Here is a 17,784-nt window from a genome sequence, read left to right on the forward strand (position 1 = left end):
GTCGAGCAGCCGCCGTCCGGGGGGCACCGCGCCCGAGCCGCGCCTCCGCCGCCGGCAGGGCAGCACCCGCCCGAGCCCGGAATGGAGGGGCTTCAAGCGGCGAGCTCGTACCTGCGCCCCATTCTCAGTGCCCAGACGTGCGCGTCGGCACCGCGCCGGCCGTTCCGCTTGGGAAAAGCCTAGCGAAAGGCCGGCGTTTGTCTGCGGCAAAGCTGCCGTCCATGGGAATCTCGCCACTTGTGCCGGCCGCAGCCGGGAGGGGGCTGTGCTTCCTTTACAAAAAGAGACACAATTAAGCAAAATGCTCAATGAACATTATAAATGATGTGCAATCGCCTCGCAGATTGCTTAGCAAATCAAATTATATGGTTGCTCACGGGTGATTTCCATGCGCTTTAAAACGCAAACAGGTACTTTCGGATTTTTTTCTTTTTTTTTTTTAGGCCAAAAAAAAAAAAAAGTGCTTTAAACATTGCGGAGAAATGCCACACGCTGAAAGGCGGCTGTGTGAATATTCACGTTCTCCTTTGTTCCCTCCTGAATTTCACAATAGCCCTGGGAGGGCACGTCCACTGCGCTCTTGTAAATTTACCAATCCTTGACTAAAACCGCCAGGCACCTGCTTGGCAGAGCACAAAGCTGCCTACGTTTCCACCAACAATTTACTGTTTCATCGCCTTCTAACTTGCCCTGACAATAGCGGGGTGCAACGCTAATACCATTTAAATCAGGGGAGCCGGCCGAGCCCCGGGCCGACGAGCGGCCTGCGGCCGTGTGCGGGAGCGGCTCAGGTGTGAGAGCCGCCCCCGGCCCCAGCACCCCCCGGCCTCCCCCGGCCGCCCCCGGAGGCCGAGGCGGCCCGGAGCCGCAGGTAGCTGCGGCGGGGAGCCCGCTCCCCCCGGAGGGCTCGCGCTCAAGGCCACCGGAGGAAAGCAGAATTTAACAAGCACAGCTTGATAAGGAGCCCCGGTGGCCAGTACACGGAAGCACTCTTGGGGAGGGGGAATGGTTCAGAAGTAAGTTCTGCCTCTTGTCGCTCCTTTGTGGGTCAGAGAATCCTTCTGTTTTCTGATTTCCTCCCTTTATTTTCTTCCTTCCCGGGTTATGACTTTGTTCTTGTGCAAGAGTGGATTCCCATTAACAATCTCTGTCTTCATGGGATTTTCCCTTAGGTTTACATACAGTTTCCACGTTCCTTCCTGGCTCTCATTTTGCCAGCATACGCAAATCAAGCTCAACATCAGACAGATCCAAATCACCGTTCCCTGACCTTTTCTCAACAAGAATTCATCTTCTAGGACAACCAGAACTGTGACCACACGCTTTCATCCAGGAGAGTCCTCATGGCTCCTTGGAGAATGCTGTCAGCCCTCACCTTTCTGCCAAAAGCCCTCAAGTCACACTGTGACGGTAATATTTACTCTTTCCATGGCCACGTTCCTTCAGTGGCTTGTAACCACTTGGTCATTAACTAGTGACCAAGGTCTCTTTTCGTCTCTTTCTGGCAAGGACTACTGAGATCGCAGCACTGTACATGTTCTTACAATACTCCCTCACTGCATGGTCTCTTTACACTGGATTTAATTCCTTCTTTCTCATTCCACTACTTCCAATTGTAGGCTTCCTCCTGATGATTTTTCAAGCCTCCCCAGTGCCAAGATGCCTTTCTTGCTCTGTGTCAGATGTTGTTAGAAGATTCCTTCTTTTTTCTGAAACATTTTCCATTGAATCCGTATGAACAAGGAGGTGGCTGTGACTGTCCTGGGCCATGGCACAGCTCCATCCAGTTCCCTCACCTACCTGTGATGGTGAAAAGAGCTCAGGGACTTCTTTTGCCAGACACTGTTCCTGTGTGTCTAAGAGCTAACAGGTTTCTCTGTCTTTTCTGTGAATTTGTCTGATAGCTTTCAGAACTCAAGCAGTCAGTCATTTTATTAAAATTTATAGATACTCTTCATTAGAGCTGAGTTTTGAGTGAGTGATTCCCGTTTTTGAGGCACAAGACTCAGAGGTGCGGGTAAAACCACAGACCTCAAAGCACCTGAGGGCCCACACTCCCAAAAATCTCTCAGCTACTGTCTACACCCAGCAGTGTCTCTCCTGAGGAAGCATCCTACATGGCTGCTGTGTTGCGGAATAGTCTTGGCTGTAATAAGACATGAAAACTACCTGATGACTTTTAGCTCTGAAGACCTGAGCTGCCTTGGTTGTTCAGTTCGAAGAAAGAATATCCAGAGGAGATCCTTCAGTCTCCATGTGTAGGTGCAGTCAGGGTGTTCTCTAGCCCAGAGATGTCTTACAGCACGTGCTGGTCCTTGCTGAGCTCACTGGCTTGCTCCTGCACTCTTTGTTGATAGCCTGCCTCTCGCCATACCCAGAGCCTTGGGGCTGGGTGCCCAGCACCTACAATTCAGGCATTGCAAAACCACATCTCCGCATCTTTTAGCCCTGAGGCTTTTATCTTTATGGCCAATTATTAACTAAGTCAGGGACATGAAAAAACATCTACACAAGGAGATGCTGCACTTTCTTTGGAAGTGGTCTACCCATGCATTGCATTGCTCTGTTTTACCTACCCTGGTACCTCTTCTCCTACTCTCACCTTCTGATCGGCATGGGAGAGCACTGTTCATTCCGCTCTCTAAGCACCTTTCTCATAATGGGAATTTTTACCATGTCACCGAGCAAAGATCTCTTCCTGAGGCTACGTAAACCCCTTTAGCTTCAGTGTGTACTTTAAAAACACCTTTGTATTGCTATTCTCTGCTATTTCTCTGCAGCTTTCCTTCAAATGTAATGTCTAAAACTGGACACTGTACTCAAGCTAAGCCTCAGCAGTGCCAAGTAGAGCAGAATAATTACCTCAGTGTTTTACCCAAGACACTGCTGCTAAAATATCCCCAAACAACATTTGTTTTTCTGAATAAGTTTTACCTAGCTTTATCTTGCAAGTGGTTCAAAATAGCCAGTCACCCCATTCCTGCCGCACTGCTGCCTTATCAGTTATTTCCCATTTCACACACCGTGCATTTGAACTGTCTTTTGTCCTAAAACTGCATTTCGTACTTGTCTTTATCACAGTGAGGCTTATTGATTTCAGACAAGCTCTCCAATCTGTGAAGATCAATTTGAGTCCCGATCCTGTTCTCCGAATCAGCCTGTCCCAGCCTGTCCCAGCCAGTGCTTGCAGGAGCTGTGCTAAGTACCCCCTTTCCCAGTAGACAATTTACTGTTCAAAACATCGAGGCCGCAGCAGATGCATGCAGGACCCCACTTGGCATGTCCAGTGTCGGCAGTGAACAATGAATCACTGCTTCCACATGATTCAAATGCTATGTTCTTATTCTAATCCCAGTTTCATTTTGATCTCATTACACAGTTTTGTTTATAAGAGCAAGTATTTTTACACTAACAAAGTCAACATACGTCATATGTATCCCTTTATACATTTGGCTATTAGAACAGTAAGGACACTGAATTAATTTGAAGTGATACGTTCCTGATTAACCCGTTTCAATATGTACTACTGCCTTCTTATCACTTATGTGCTTACACATTGATTAATAATTGACTCTCATTATCATGGTTACGCTGATAGTTTTATACTTCCCAGGATCCTCTCCTTTGCTCTTTTTTGGGGCTTGTAAACACATGCTTCTGGCATCAATGTCCTGTGACCTCAAGAAAGTGACTTAGAGAGTGAGTCATTATTGCCAATAACTTCAGCCACTCAAAAGCTGGACATGAACTAGGAGACTGATTCAGTTCTTTGCACTCGGGAACATGACATCATACTAAGTAATATACAGCAGCCAAGACATTTCCTGGACATTTGCTGATATGACACAAGACCCAAGTTTCTGGAAGTTCAGTTGGTGACTATGCAGGATACCTGAGATCACTCAGGTAGCTATCAGATAGGACATCTGTGTTAAAGTGACTGAATCCCTGAATATAAGTTGTTCATAAATAGTTGATGGGAAAATAATGGTTGTAACAAACCACCTTCAGGAGGGAACTTCCTTAAGACGAAGTCATTTGGCCTCTGGAGATGCCACTTCTTTTTCACAGGCAATAGAAGGAACCAAAACAAATTAACTTCAGGTTAGAGATCTCATATTTAGGAAGCTACATGTTTTACAGGGCACTGTGACACCTAAAGGTTCAAATGCCTCATCAAAGTATCTACGTGCAGTACCTAAGTGCCTAGCTCCTAGACTAGCCCATGTTTATTCTCTCTGATTTTCAGTACTACTCAAGATATCTAAGGTAGGTTTCCGTTCATTGAGATGAATTCAAGGTTTTATATCTCAGCCCTATCTATTATGCACAGAAAACAGACTTTTGAGCACATGAAAGCTTGCAAGACACTCTAATCTGCAGCAGCAGAGCAGCATATACTCAAGACACAAGGTTTTGATATATACATTAGTATAGCATGCAAAGCTGAAAGCTCATCTGTGCTGCCCACAGCCCGAGATGTAGTATGACCTTCCCCCAGATCTACAGTGTAGACATCTACACTAATGTCAAGACACAGCTAATGCCAACAGCAAATGCAGTAAATTAAGAAAACATCAAAGATCAAATTGGATGACAATTGCCTCATTTTTGTTATTGAAATGCTCAAGGTCTTTTCTGAATATCATCAGTCTCAAAGGTTCACGAGAACTGTGAGCCCATGGGTTTTAGCTCTGTGCATGCACTCATCTCATGTGCAAGATCTCCATCATCAGTTATGGCTAAACAAACAAGTGTTTCTGCCTTTATTTGCAAGCTGTCAAAAATCTGTAGGAATAATTCCATTGCCAGTTACACACAGGCTGTTTGATTTAATCCATGCCTTCATCAGCTTCCACATCAATACAGCCCACAAGGAGTCATCAGATCCAAATGAGCTGCTACAGTTTCCCACCCTAGCATGAGGATGGAACCCGAATTACCCTAGGCCACCTGTCCCTGCTCACCACTGCAATGTACAGTAGAGGGATTTAGCCCTTATTTGTAATCTTTTGTCTGCAGCGTTGTTGTTTGGGTGGGGCTGCACCTGTTCTTGGGCAGTGGGAATCCCTTAATTAACACAGTGGGGCTGGGCAGCGAAAGCTGGCCCTGTGGGCTGGCACACAAAGGCTTAGGGGAACGCGTGTGAATTCACTGCCCTCTGTATGCCATGCCAACATTCATTTCAAATCCTCTGCAGGTCTTTACGGCTCAGCTCCTGCATTCCCAGGACTTCTGCCTGGGAACCCACACTTTGGGTTTTCCTTTCTTTAGAATGTAGAGATGCTGCCTTCCTATATTTTAGATTCTGAGAGGTTTCAGTTGTTTAGGAATAGCCGTTGAGGGACAAGAATACATTTTAGGATTTATTGTTGGCTATGGCACCACCAGTTCTTTCCTGCCACCAAAACCAAATTGAGTTTATATGGTGAACACACTTCCACTGCTTTGAAGTGTCATGTTAATACATATAGCCTAAGCCATAAAATTCACCCAGGTTATACATGTTCTGAATGCTCACAGAGGGTGCAACCCAAATCTCTTCCCTCGTCTATCCCAGTTACATACCAAATTTCATATCCATGTCACTTCATTTTGGTGAGTGCCTAATTCCCTTGCCTCTCATAGAATCATAGGATCGTTTGAGTTGGGAGGGACCTTTAAAGGCCACCTGGTCCAACTGCCCTGCAATAAACAGGGACACCTACACCAGATCACGCACTCAGAGCCCCGTCCAGCCTGACCATGAGATGTCCCCAGGGATGGGGCATCCACCACCTCTCTGGGCAGCCTGTTCCAGTGCCCACAGTTGCCATCTCCTTTCACAAGCCACACTGCTCCCTCACACTCTGCCTTTCTGCATTTCAAGTCAAACGTTTTTGTCTGTCACCAAAATACCAGCAGAGAGCTGGCAGCTTTCCACCATTCCTGCCCAGAGGCCGATGCCACAGAGACTTCTGGAGACAGGAAAAGGAACTGCAAATAAATCTGTGCCCAGACCTTGCAATGCTGGGCTGAAGTGTGTTCTGCTGGTGTGCTTGGTTGGCAGTGTCTAAGAGAACACGCCGGTTATCAGGTGGTCAGCAAATTACCTCAGCACAACTGGGAGAGGTTTAAAACAGCTTTTGGCTTCACATCACCTCCTCCGGAGATGGCAGCCAAACCCACAGGCAGGCTTTACAGCGGAACTCCACGAAGTCCTGAGGATCCCCCCTCACGCTACAGGGGCTGTGTGCGCAGCATCCTTGCGCTCCGTCGCCAGGTTGCCCGCAAATAGCGGCGCTGCCCCGCAGGCCCGGCCGCGTCTCGGCTCTCTGCCGCCATCTTGTGACGCCGCGCGGAACGGCCGCGGCCCGGCATGGCGCTGCGCCCCGCCGCCCCGCGGAGCCCTCACCGGCAGCAGGGAGCCCTAAGCGCGGGACTGCGGCCCCTCCGCCTAGGGCCTCCCGCTGCCTTTCCAGGTTCGCAGTATCACTAAAAAGCGACCTGCAGATAGATGACATTTGCACTCTTGCCCTTGCAAATGGAAAAAGGGAAGCAGTCCCTCTCCTCCCTTCCTCCAAATGGCACCATCCGCCCTGGGCAGCGTGCAGACAGCCATCCCTTCTTCAAACCTGTCCTAAGCCAAAGGGCTGAGAGCCATCTGTAGAGAGCTTATGTGACAAACGAGAGGTTCAGATATAAGATGATAGCAATTACATTGCCACCTGCTATTGCTTTAATCTGTATCCTGGGTTTCTAATTGTAAGGGGGGCTGCTGGCACACGAATACACGAGGACTATCTTAAAAGGCACAAGCATTAGCATGCATCCCTGCCATCATGAGTGGGGCTGCCCCAGACTGTAGTTTTAGACTCTACTGTGAATTTTGGCCTCATTTTTCATCAGTTTTGCCCTAAACTTTCTAGAATTTCTACGCTCTGGAGTTCCATACATAATTTCATTTCTTTCTTTATTTTGAAAATGCAGATGATTTTATTTTAGGTTTGGCCAGCTCCTTCCAGTTTGGCTTCCTGACAACCTTCTGCTGTCAAGTGGCCTGCATTCATCTGCGTTGTGTCTGATTTTCAGCAGGTCCCTCTCTGAGGCCTGTTTCTCCTGGCTGTTACCCAGGTGAGCAGTCCTACTGCCATCAGCGTGATAATAGCTCCCAGTAATTGGTACTTCCACAGGTTTGTGGGGTCAGGGCTTGCTTCTTTGCCGCTTTGGTTGGTTCCAATTTGTTTTCAAGTCATGCTTCATCAGAAAAAGAGAATGCCAAGAATTTTGAAAGGTTTGCTATCCAGTTCCACAAAGGGATGTGTTTGGGAGAAACATGTTGATTCTATTGGAGAAATACACAAAATAGACCATGATTTGCATAAGGAGCTACTGAGAGAGGGGAACTGAATGAGAGACTGAAGGAAGGCTTTGCATTGACTTCAAAGAGTATTGGATCAGATCCATGATGAGCATCTGCAACTTCCTTTGATGCAACAGCAAACTGTAGATAACAAACCTCCCCTCTCAAGACCTGACCTACCTAAAGCACTGTGCAGAGAAAGACTTTGAGAGAGAAAGTAGGTTTGCATAATCTATTTGGGGGAAGCTGCTTTTTCTAGATGATCTAGGGCTGTAGGAGGTCTGAAAGCAAACGTGTCTTAGACGTCACTGCAGAGCAGCCATCTGAGCTGCTCTGTGTTCTAAGAGAAAATTGTCAGATTATTCTGGAATATAAAAGTAGAATTTTTTAAACTGTATTTGCTGGTAACCCTGAGTAGTCACTGTCCATCCCTCTCCTAAACCATCCATTCATAATACCTCCACAGAGCAGTATCCCCAATCCGTACCATGCTGTCTTTCTCAACAAGAATACCACCTCCTTCGTGCTACACCCTCCACCTCATATTCCCACTTACTCCCTATACCACACCACACCTCATGAGGTCATTCCTGCTGCGGTGCATGTCAACCCCATAATCATGCCTGCATCACATCTTCCCAGCACCCACAAGCTGCTGCCCCTCCACAATCACAACAAATGGTCTCATTTGTTCTTCTCCAGCCAGTACGACAATTCTGACAGCAGACAGGTCCTTGCGGCCCCCACTGTGGTTGCTGCAGGCTGGGAAGTCATCATAAGTGGAGCTGAACCCCCCTGCTCATCTGTAGTTATCTGTGGGGAGGTGCTCAATGACTTGTTAAATGCCACTGCATGGGCAGAGCGGAGAAGTTTTGTTATGCCTCTTTGGAGTGATTTGTTCACTGTCTCTGTTCTAGACAATGTTTTTTATTGGCACTTTCTGCCTATTCTTGAAGCATGTGAAGTGAAAGAAGGTGAAATCTTGCAGAAAAGAAGATAAATTGGGACACGGGTAATAGAACAGGGCCAAAATAATAAGCCATCGTAGGAATTTCTACAGCCCTTTTCAACGGTGGGTATCAAACAACTTGCAAGAGCTAAAAAAATTAAGCCACAGCAGTGCTAGGAAGTCAGAAGTACATGCAGTTTTTTTCACCTACTGCTTAACTGCTGTCCCCCCTGATTAGGACACAGAAGCTGTTCATTGCTCAAGTCAACAACTTTTAGTAATTTAGGGTGTGAGAGGCTAACTCAAACTGTAAGACAAGGCAGCATTTAGAGTCTAGAGTTGGCCAGGCCACTGCTTTACAAAAAAAGCCATGGATCTTTAACACCAAGTGGTCAGGCCCTCAGTTTGACGTCTTAGCTGATAAAACAGGAAGGGTGAAAGCAGGGGCAGAACCAATCTTTTAACAGCTGGCTATAGGAGAAGACAAATTTGTAAACTGAAAGAGGGACAAAGAAAAAACATTTACCCCCTGCTTTTAATAGAGATTCATTCATAAAAGTAAAGCGAAGGCTACAAGGTCATAGAAAGTTACATGTGATCAATTTTTGGAAAATGCCCTTCTTACAGCCCAAGCCCAGAGGCAAGCGGCTATTTGGACTATTGCCAAGGAGAAGTGTCATGGAGCCCCTTTTTTCCTTCTCTGGGGGCCTAAGGAAACTCCAGCTAGACATTGTACATGACAAGGTTTAATGACCTTTGTTCATAATGGACCCAAGCATGAATACCCAAGTGCATTCAGGAGAGGCCCAGGACTAAGAGGTAATGTAAAGCCTAAAATAGGGAGTGAAGGTTTTCTGGATTGGGAATAGGGTCATTCCTGGGGCAGTGGATGTGTGAGGGTTCATTTTGCACCTGGTATTCTGATTAACTGTGCGGTCAGTCTCCTAAACTTCCCAAGCAGGAACACCTGCTTCTAGCTCTACTCAGATCCTAGCCCTTCACAAGGCTTTCTCCTTCAGCAATCCAAGAAGATGCAAAGGTATCCCATGGCTAAGTCAAAATTGTCTCCAAGAGACTGTCACATCAGGAAGGATTGATCTCAGCACCCCATTCCTGAGAGCTCACTCTCTAGCTGCCAGCAATCATTCTTACTGGCCATATCTTCATCCCTAAGTTTTGACTCGTTCTTGAAATGAAAGCACTAATTCTCATGATCTCTTTTTGACTCTAGCACCTTCCTTTGTGCTACATTTGACCCTTTCCTAACACTTACTGGACATGAGCCTGCAATGTGCCCTAACAGCCCAGACAGCCAACTGTATCCTGGGCTGCATCAAAAAAAGTGTGGTCAGCAGGTCAGGGAGGTGATCCTGCCCCTCTGTTTTGCACTGCTGAGACATCACCTGGAGTACTGCGTCCAGATGTGGAGTCCTCAGTACAGGAGAGACATGGACCTATTGGAGCACATCCGGAGAGGGCCACAAAAATGATCCCGGGGATGGAATACCTCTCCTATGAGGACAGGCTGAGAGAGCTGGGGCTTTGCAGCCTGGGGAAAACAAGGCTCCAGGGAGACCTGAGTGTGGCCTGTCAGTATCTACAGGGAGGCTGTAAGAAAGAAGGAGATAGACTCTTTAGCAGAGTCTGTTGTGATAGGACAAGGGGAAAGTGCTTCAAACTAAACCAGGGGAGATTTAGATTGAATATAAGGAAGAAGTTTTTAACAATAAGAGTGGTGAGGCACTGGCATAGGTTGCCCAGGGAGGTGGTGGATGCCCCATCCCTGGAGACACTTGAGGTCAGGCTGGATGGGGCTCTGAGCACCTGATCTAGTGTAGGCATCCCTGTTCATTGCAGGGGAGCTGGACCAGATCACTTTTAAGGGTCTCTTCCAATTCAAATAATGGTATGATTCTCAGTTTCTATAAATTGTGCAAAATATCTTATTATCGTTTCCTGTTCCTTCTTCCTATTATATCCTGACCTACCTTTTGGTCTTTCAGAAATGATATCTGAGCCCAGCTTCAATCCAGATTTCTGTATTTTAGTAATGCATCAGGAGAGCAGAATCTTTGTCTCCAGAACTGAGCAGGATAGTCAAGCATCCTTGGTGAGTTGTGTTTCTTTCCCTGATTTCTGTAGCAGCTCTTCTGTAAATGACAGGAAATCACTTTGTAAATGCTGACAAACTGTGTGCATAGGAGAGGTTCTGAAGCAGCACATCTGATACCTGCTCTGCCAGCCTCTCTGCAGCCTGCAGGCCAGGTCCCCGCAGCCATCCTAAGTGCAAGCAGGTAGCTGCTGACTCAGATGTGGGCACTTGGCTGTGTGTTAGGTCATCTCTGGCACTACGGGAAGTGGACTGAGGGTATAAGCTAAGAGGGTTCAGACACAAGAAGAGGGTGAGCTCAGTCAAGAAAGACAGAGTTGGGGCGATATTACAAAGAGATTTCTGGGGAGGAGAGAGGAAGGATGCCATATTGCTAAGAGGAGGCAGGGAGAGAGAAAGAAAGAAGACAGTAAAAGGAAGGATAATAATGAGCATGAATTTTTCTTTCTTCTGCCTCGTGGCAAGCTGCCAATCCCTTCCACACATTCCTCAGCGCTACTAAAACCAGTCCCCATGGACACACCTGCCTTGAGACAAATTCTTTCAGTCTTGAAAAAAATCTGGGCACTTCTTCAATAAGAGTTTGGCTTTTAAGCTACTTTGCCTTTGTGAATTTTGGCAGCAGCTCACACTTGGAGAGCTTTTGAGAACCCTTTCTGTAATTAGATTTCCCTGCCCTGCCCCGGGGAACTGTGGGCGAGTCACTTCCCACAGCTGTCCCTCAGCTTCCTATTCTGTTACATGTGGCTTACCACTGCCTCAGAGGGCTTTTCTGGGCGTTATTTATGCGTAAAGAGCTGTGAAATCCGTGAGGTGATGGGGTGCTGAGCGTTACATGGCATGCTATGAGTGTAGTGTCTCCACAGCTCATGGCTTGGGTAAGGTAGGAGGTGGGAAAGGCACAGGAGTGTGGCTGTAAAACACTTGGCTTCCCAGTGCAAAAAGTCATTAAGTGAGTGGAGAAAGAGGCAGCTCAGTTGTGTGCTGGCAGGACTCATTTCTTCTACCTAGCAGGGCCAAGGTTGAAGACCAGGAAATCCCAACACGAGTATTAGCTAAGCCCTCACCATCTCGCTCAAAAGCAGTAAGCAAAGCAAAATTCAAACTTGAGACTTTCTCAGTTCCTTTTCAGGCATCACATGCAGGCTGCCTGCCAAACCACCTCACACTGGCCATGTTCTGGGATGGCAAAATGATATTTTCACTGAGAAAAGTCTTCCTTCTCCAATTCTAACCGCAATCAGACTAGGTTGTCAACAAGCTTGAAGGAAAATCCAAATGGTTTGCAGCATGTTGCCACAGGACAGAGCATCACTGCAGTTTTGTGGATACATGGACCATATAATAGACATTTCTGGTGAAAGGAGGGTGAAGCTGCTAGTAATACAAGAGGAACCTGCTCCTTCTCTCCTCGTCTTCTCTTTGAGCTCACAAAGAAAGCCATGCTGCCTCCCAAGCAAGGAAGTTATTGTTTGCAATCTGCTTTACACCATTTCTATTTGAAGCTGGCTTGGAATGTAAAGTACATCAGTTCATTTTGGGCTGCATGGAAATACACAGTACAGCTAGAGGCTACAGCTGCCTATTTCCCAACCAAGCCTGTATCACCTTTGCTCTGAAAAAGATGTCAAGTGTTGCTCTTTAAATGCCCACATCGCCCTCCTTGGCTTAGCTCTGTGGTTTTAATACCTCAGCTAAAGAAGTATGTGCTAAGTTATACCTCCTCTCTTTCAATAATTCATTCCCTCCAAACAATTAAGTTCCAAAAAAGATTTAGAAATAGTAAGGTCTGAAAATCTGGACACAATTAGAAGTCAAACAAAGTCTAATTCTGGCTTGGCTGCAGTCTTCAGTGAGTCAATGTAGTTATTCTCATTGAGTCTTCCCTCAGCAAAACTGAGAGTAATTACTTACTTGCAGAGATGCTGCAAGGACTAAGGCAGGCCTGAAATAGTTGATTTAAGATGTCAAAATCTCTTGAGAATTATGTAGAAACGTAAATTAGGGTTTGTTAATAGGTTATTTAAAAACACAATGGGAGAAAAAGTATCATCACTGAAACCAATTAATGAAATAGTAATGTTGAAAGATTTCTCACATGTAAAGGATGGAACACTGATTTACAGTTGTCTGGCAGACTACATTCAGCTCAGAGAAACAACCGTTCTTTATTTGCTATCATGGAACAAATTCAGTGAAGATGCACAATGGAATTCTTGTAGACTGTGACGATCTTTAATAGTGTGTCATAATGCCTTTGGCCTTTAGCTGGGTCTGTCACGCTGTGGTTGGTACTGTAGGCACAGAAAATAATGCCATTTCCATCCCAGAGATCTCAGGATCGAGGTCTTGAGTGTCCAGTAGCTCACATCACACAGGGATGAGACCATTAATGTCAGCAGCTCTGTTTATAGACATAAAATTAGTTTGTATAAATGCATCTTTGTAGGAGATATGCTCAAATACATGACGATAAATATCACATTGCAGATACTTGAAGCAACACAGTGGAAACATTATGGCCGGTGTAATCCCATCCACCAGTTGCTTAGATGTACTGTATATTCATACTGAGAGATGTGAATGTTAGGGAAGAGGCCAGAGAGAGGCAGAGTAATTAAGTGACCTTGCAGATTCTTGGATGAATTACCTCCATGGTTGTGTCAGCCCAAGATAAAACACAAACACATTCAAAGAAAAATTGACCTTAAATTTACAGAAGTGGGCAGAGCTTAGGTCAGCACCATTAGAATGTACGAGACAAAACACAAGGAGAGAGCAAGCTACAGTTGTTCTTAAAAGTGAAAAATAGAACTTTGAGCTGATAGAGATAAAAAAAAGCCAGCAGAGGGAATGGGAAAACCAAAGACTCACAGCTTGTGATTTTATACCTGCAGATATTGTCACACCTTTAAGTTAGCCTCATAATAATATTGCTCTGGTAAAGAAAATTCTTTACCAGAGCATTTCTGTACCTGAATGAGCATGGTTCCCCATCCTGCACTGCAGGACAGTAGAAAACAAGGCTGTCAATGAGGACATTTTATACAGGAGTACTGAAGAGTAACCCATTTGATCCAGATAATTTTTTGCAAGTGATAATTTAACCAATTAAAGGCCAAGAAACCCATGCCTTATACCCCCAACACAACACGAGATCTCCATGCAACCAGTGATACAGCAGAGAATTAAAGAGTCAGATTGCCAGAAGAAACCAACACAACAAAACCACCCAACCCAAACAAACAAAACATCCAGAGAGCCAATTCAAGAAATCTGTACTCATTTCCTCCCTTACCTGCTGTCTCAGTTTTTCCGTGCTCAGTCCTGCATCATTCATTCATGTGGTTGTGTTTCAGCAGAAAGGGCGACCATGCTTACAAAAAAAGATCATTTTCCCTATTCCTCTACTGACATATACACATGGGTATGTGCAGACATCTAAACACATTTAGAGATGCAGTGAAGTGTACAGGGTGGGATATTTGAATATCTCTCAGTATCGCTCCTTCAAAGCACAGGGCAGAGCCACACTGAAAGGTGATGTGCCATCACTCTAATTTTACACATACACTGGGAGCCAAATCTCCTTCTTCCACTATTTTAATTTGAATAAATGGAATAAAGTTGCTTAGCTCACTGATTTCTCTGGGGCGATAGAGTTATGCTTTACACTGCTGCTTGGTGATATACCAATATTCTGCAGGCCAGGTGCTGTCTGGAAAGGTATGGGACTTTGCATGTATTTACATACCTGTAATTAACACTGCACAAGCCAAACACAAGCCTTACAGGACTATTTCTCGGGTTATTCTGTTCTATGAGTAAAGAGGCACCAGGTGCTGCTTGCCTCCAACACTCAGTTGTGCACTGTGTGATTTTACAGGTGTAAGTACTCCCTCACTCAGGCAAGCTTCCTGGCCAATACTAAGGTGCCAGTTCACTGAGAGGTGGTCTCTGCTGGCTGTTTACATTCAAGGTGCTAAACTGAGTGCAGTTTGCACTCAGGTGTTTGTGGGTATGCAGTTTCTTAGCTCTGTTGACTATTTTGTTGGTATGGCATTCAACCTTTCATCCTCAGAAGGTGTCAGTGAGATCCAGTGTCTGGGGGCATGGGGAGGTAGTGTTTATTTTGCCAGTTCTCATCCTGCCTATGCTGATCTTCACAAAAAGACTGTGCCTGTCTTAAGGAAAACTTAAGGGAAGTTTAAATCCACTGTCATTACCCTGCTGTAAACCCACCCAGATAAGTGAAACTCTACGTTAACACGTGACAAGATGCATGCACAGATAGGAGGAGCAGTTCAGCTTGATATCCCAGCCAAAATCATTGTACTCAGGCAGGCATTGCCTGGTCTGCCAGCACCTGGCTGCATGCAGGAGCCCAGCCACCTCTGATGGCAACGCAGCCATTGCCAGCTGCCACAATGTGCCACAGCAGTAGCTGCACCTATTCTTGCTGCTTCACTCCTTGCAGGGCCCTGGTGAAGCTCTGTTTTAGGCTGGCTGTGATAATCACCGTGCCTGTTTGACGTTTGTGGAAGAGGTACGAAATTGTGTGGAAAGCGCAGGCAGAATGAGAAAAAATGCAGAGCTCCAAAGATGCAAGATTAAGAGGAAAGGTAAATTCAGTGCACTAGAGCTCTGCTTTCTGAAGACATTAAACACTTTTAAGACTACTCCAGGGCACAGAAATCTAAGTAAGTGAACACACCCTTTTTATTACTGAGGCAACAGAACCAGGGAGAATGGAAACAGCCTGTTATAGGTGAAGCAAATGAGATGTTGCCTAGTAACTCTCAGCAGGGAGGCATTTAAACCCAGCCAGTTTCATAAAGCTGATGTTCTGACTTAGAGATTATTTTTGCTGAAAAAAAACCTGAAAGCAGGAAAGCTCAATTTAACAAACATGATTTATTTTCCTGTTACAGCAAACCACAGTGACAATGCTTGGAGGAATACGAAGTATTTACAAACTTGTACAAGGAAGAACAGACTAGGCATGTTTTCAACAAAAGGATCACATTACTGAACATGTATTTTAATGTGTTTTTTTTTCCCCCTAAATACAGAAAACTTCACATTCATTTTTATTTTCAGATTCTGAAACACACAAGTGATAGATAACAGCAGTCTGAAGATACTACACAGATCATTACGTTATTATAGTATCATTTTTGTAAGAGGAAGTTCCTGGAGCAAATCCTACTTCAGCTCTGCTACTGGGCACAGAACCCAACTCATCGATTTAAAAGAAGAAAGACTCCACGTCTCCACTGGTTCTATTTCCTGGAAGAGCTTTAGTTAGGCTCTCCTTCAGGACTTTGCCTTTATGGTTCGCAGAAAGGACTGCTTTGGCTAAAGGTCTCTTGCATCAGGGGAAAATAAACCCCAAACCCGATATGACTGCAAACATGAACTACATTGTGGTAACTGACTATAGGGAGTGCCTCTGATGTTCACAGATGATACCTAATCCTTCTAGAAGGGGCTGCAAGACCACTGGAAGAGAGTACCAGAATAAAAAGCAACCTTAACACAAAACACAACAAAAAATGGAAGGACTGAAGGGGTCAGCCCTTTCTAGTCTAGGAGAGAGATGACTGAAGGAATAAAGACAGTGTCCTAGAAGGGCAGCTTCTATGAAATGAGAGAACCCTGTTTGCGGGGCAAACAGCAATAAGCTTGAACTGCTGCAAAGAGAACCCAGCCTTTTCCCCAGTGCCTAATCAGTGGTTGGAAGACCTAAGTGTTCCACCTCATCACATTGTGAGGATTTGGATTTTAAGAAAATCTTAACAAATATTTGGTTGGACTGCATTAGGAAGCGCTGACCCTGTGATGGGATGAATGGTTGGACTAAATCCCTTCCAGTGTCTTAGTGTCACACTGCAGCTCACCTGAGGTCCTCTGAATAAATTGTCTAAGTTCCAGCCTTCAGCTCTATTTGAACAGCTACACTCTCACCGGTCTCATCGTTTCCTCCATACAAAACCAAACGCGTAATCTCGATACTTACAACTCGACTCATGTATGCATTTTGTACCAGGAAGGGGGACAGAATTTTTCCAACATTGCCACCATTCTGTGTGTTCAGGTGAATTCATTCATTGTCACAAAGAAGACCGTTTCTGTTCCAGTAGGTCTCAGCAGATTGTCTGGTCACCTCACAATATTGGTATTGCTTTCATGTCTGCCACAAGTACAATATGCCTCAGAAAACAATAGCCATCCTGTCCCATAATTGTACTTATTTCATGAACTATAGTGGAAACTAGAATTTCTTGTTGATTGAGAACAGAAATGCCACAAAACCATCTGCTTTTAATAGGAGCACTAGCTTCTTTCCTCATCGTGTACTAATATTAACAGTTTTGGCACTGTCGAAGTTTTCTCACTGGCACTGAACTGTGTTGGAATCTCTTTTCCAAAGGGAATTCTTGACCAGCCCACAACAGGAGCTTTTGCTATTTCTGTTTCATTGACAGTTTGGTATGTTACAAAGCTTGAAAGAAGTATTTTTCCAGTAACTAAACACATTAGTAGCTGAAATACACCTGTACATTTGCAGCTTAAAGCCTGGCACAATGGAGCACAACCTCTGAGAGCAGAGTTTACGATGAGAAACAAAATGTGACATAAAACCAAAGCGAGTATGGAGAGCAGCTGGGCTGGCCCACCAAGCCAGGTCCTTGGAGGATGGCAGCTTCTGCACGCAGCCAGCAGTGTGCCACAGCCCAGCGGGTAAATAAAGCAGGGCCTTGCTCAGAGCTTAACCCACCGATGGGAAAATCCTGTCAGCACAAGAATTGCTTCGCCCAAGAGATAAACATTGCCATCAGGAAAAGCACTACAGGTTATCCCCTTGTGGGTGCCTCCTGTTAATGTGCAGGATTACCAACCCCGCTCAGCTCCATATTAAAACCTAGAGCATATCGTAAATAGGATCAGAAAATATTTGGGAGGTTTAGCACACAGAAATGTGAAAATCCTGTCTACTTAAAGACACTGATAGCAGTAAGAGAATTGCAAGCAAAGAGTTATTCTTCCCTTCTCTCTACGTAGGATGAGGCAGAGACGGAAATGCAGACAGACTCGCACCCCACTGCAAGAAACCTGAGAGCCACAGCCGGGCCCTCCAGGTTGCCCATCTCAGCCTCCCGTCTCTCAAAAGCAATGCTCCTACTGGCACCTAGTGGTGGACCGAGCCACCAGCACCAGCGGGAGCTTTGCTGCGAGGGAGGGGATTGTTACGTCGCTCAGTGTACGATTTAAAGCAAAATATCTGGTGAAAAGAAACACGCGTATTTTGGTGGGGTCCCAATACAGTGAAGAAAAGTCTTAGAATCTTCTCTAAAAAGAACCTTTTAGAGAGACACGATA

At 45.5% G+C, this 17,784-nt stretch overlaps 1 long non-coding RNA gene across 1 annotated transcript; it reads right to left on the reverse strand.

The window, feature by feature from the left end:
* Window positions 12,425–14,346, reverse strand: LOC110395123. The gene is made up of 3 exons (XR_002436179.1): window positions 14,156–14,346; window positions 13,700–13,777; window positions 12,425–12,805 (listed from the first exon to the last, which is right to left on the reverse strand). It is a non-coding gene; the product is annotated as an uncharacterized LOC110395123 (long non-coding RNA).

The sequence above is a fragment of the Numida meleagris genome, chromosome 2, assembly GCF_002078875.1.
Source record: "Numida meleagris isolate 19003 breed g44 Domestic line chromosome 2, NumMel1.0, whole genome shotgun sequence".
Taxonomy (NCBI): Eukaryota; Metazoa; Chordata; class Aves; order Galliformes; family Numididae; genus Numida; species Numida meleagris.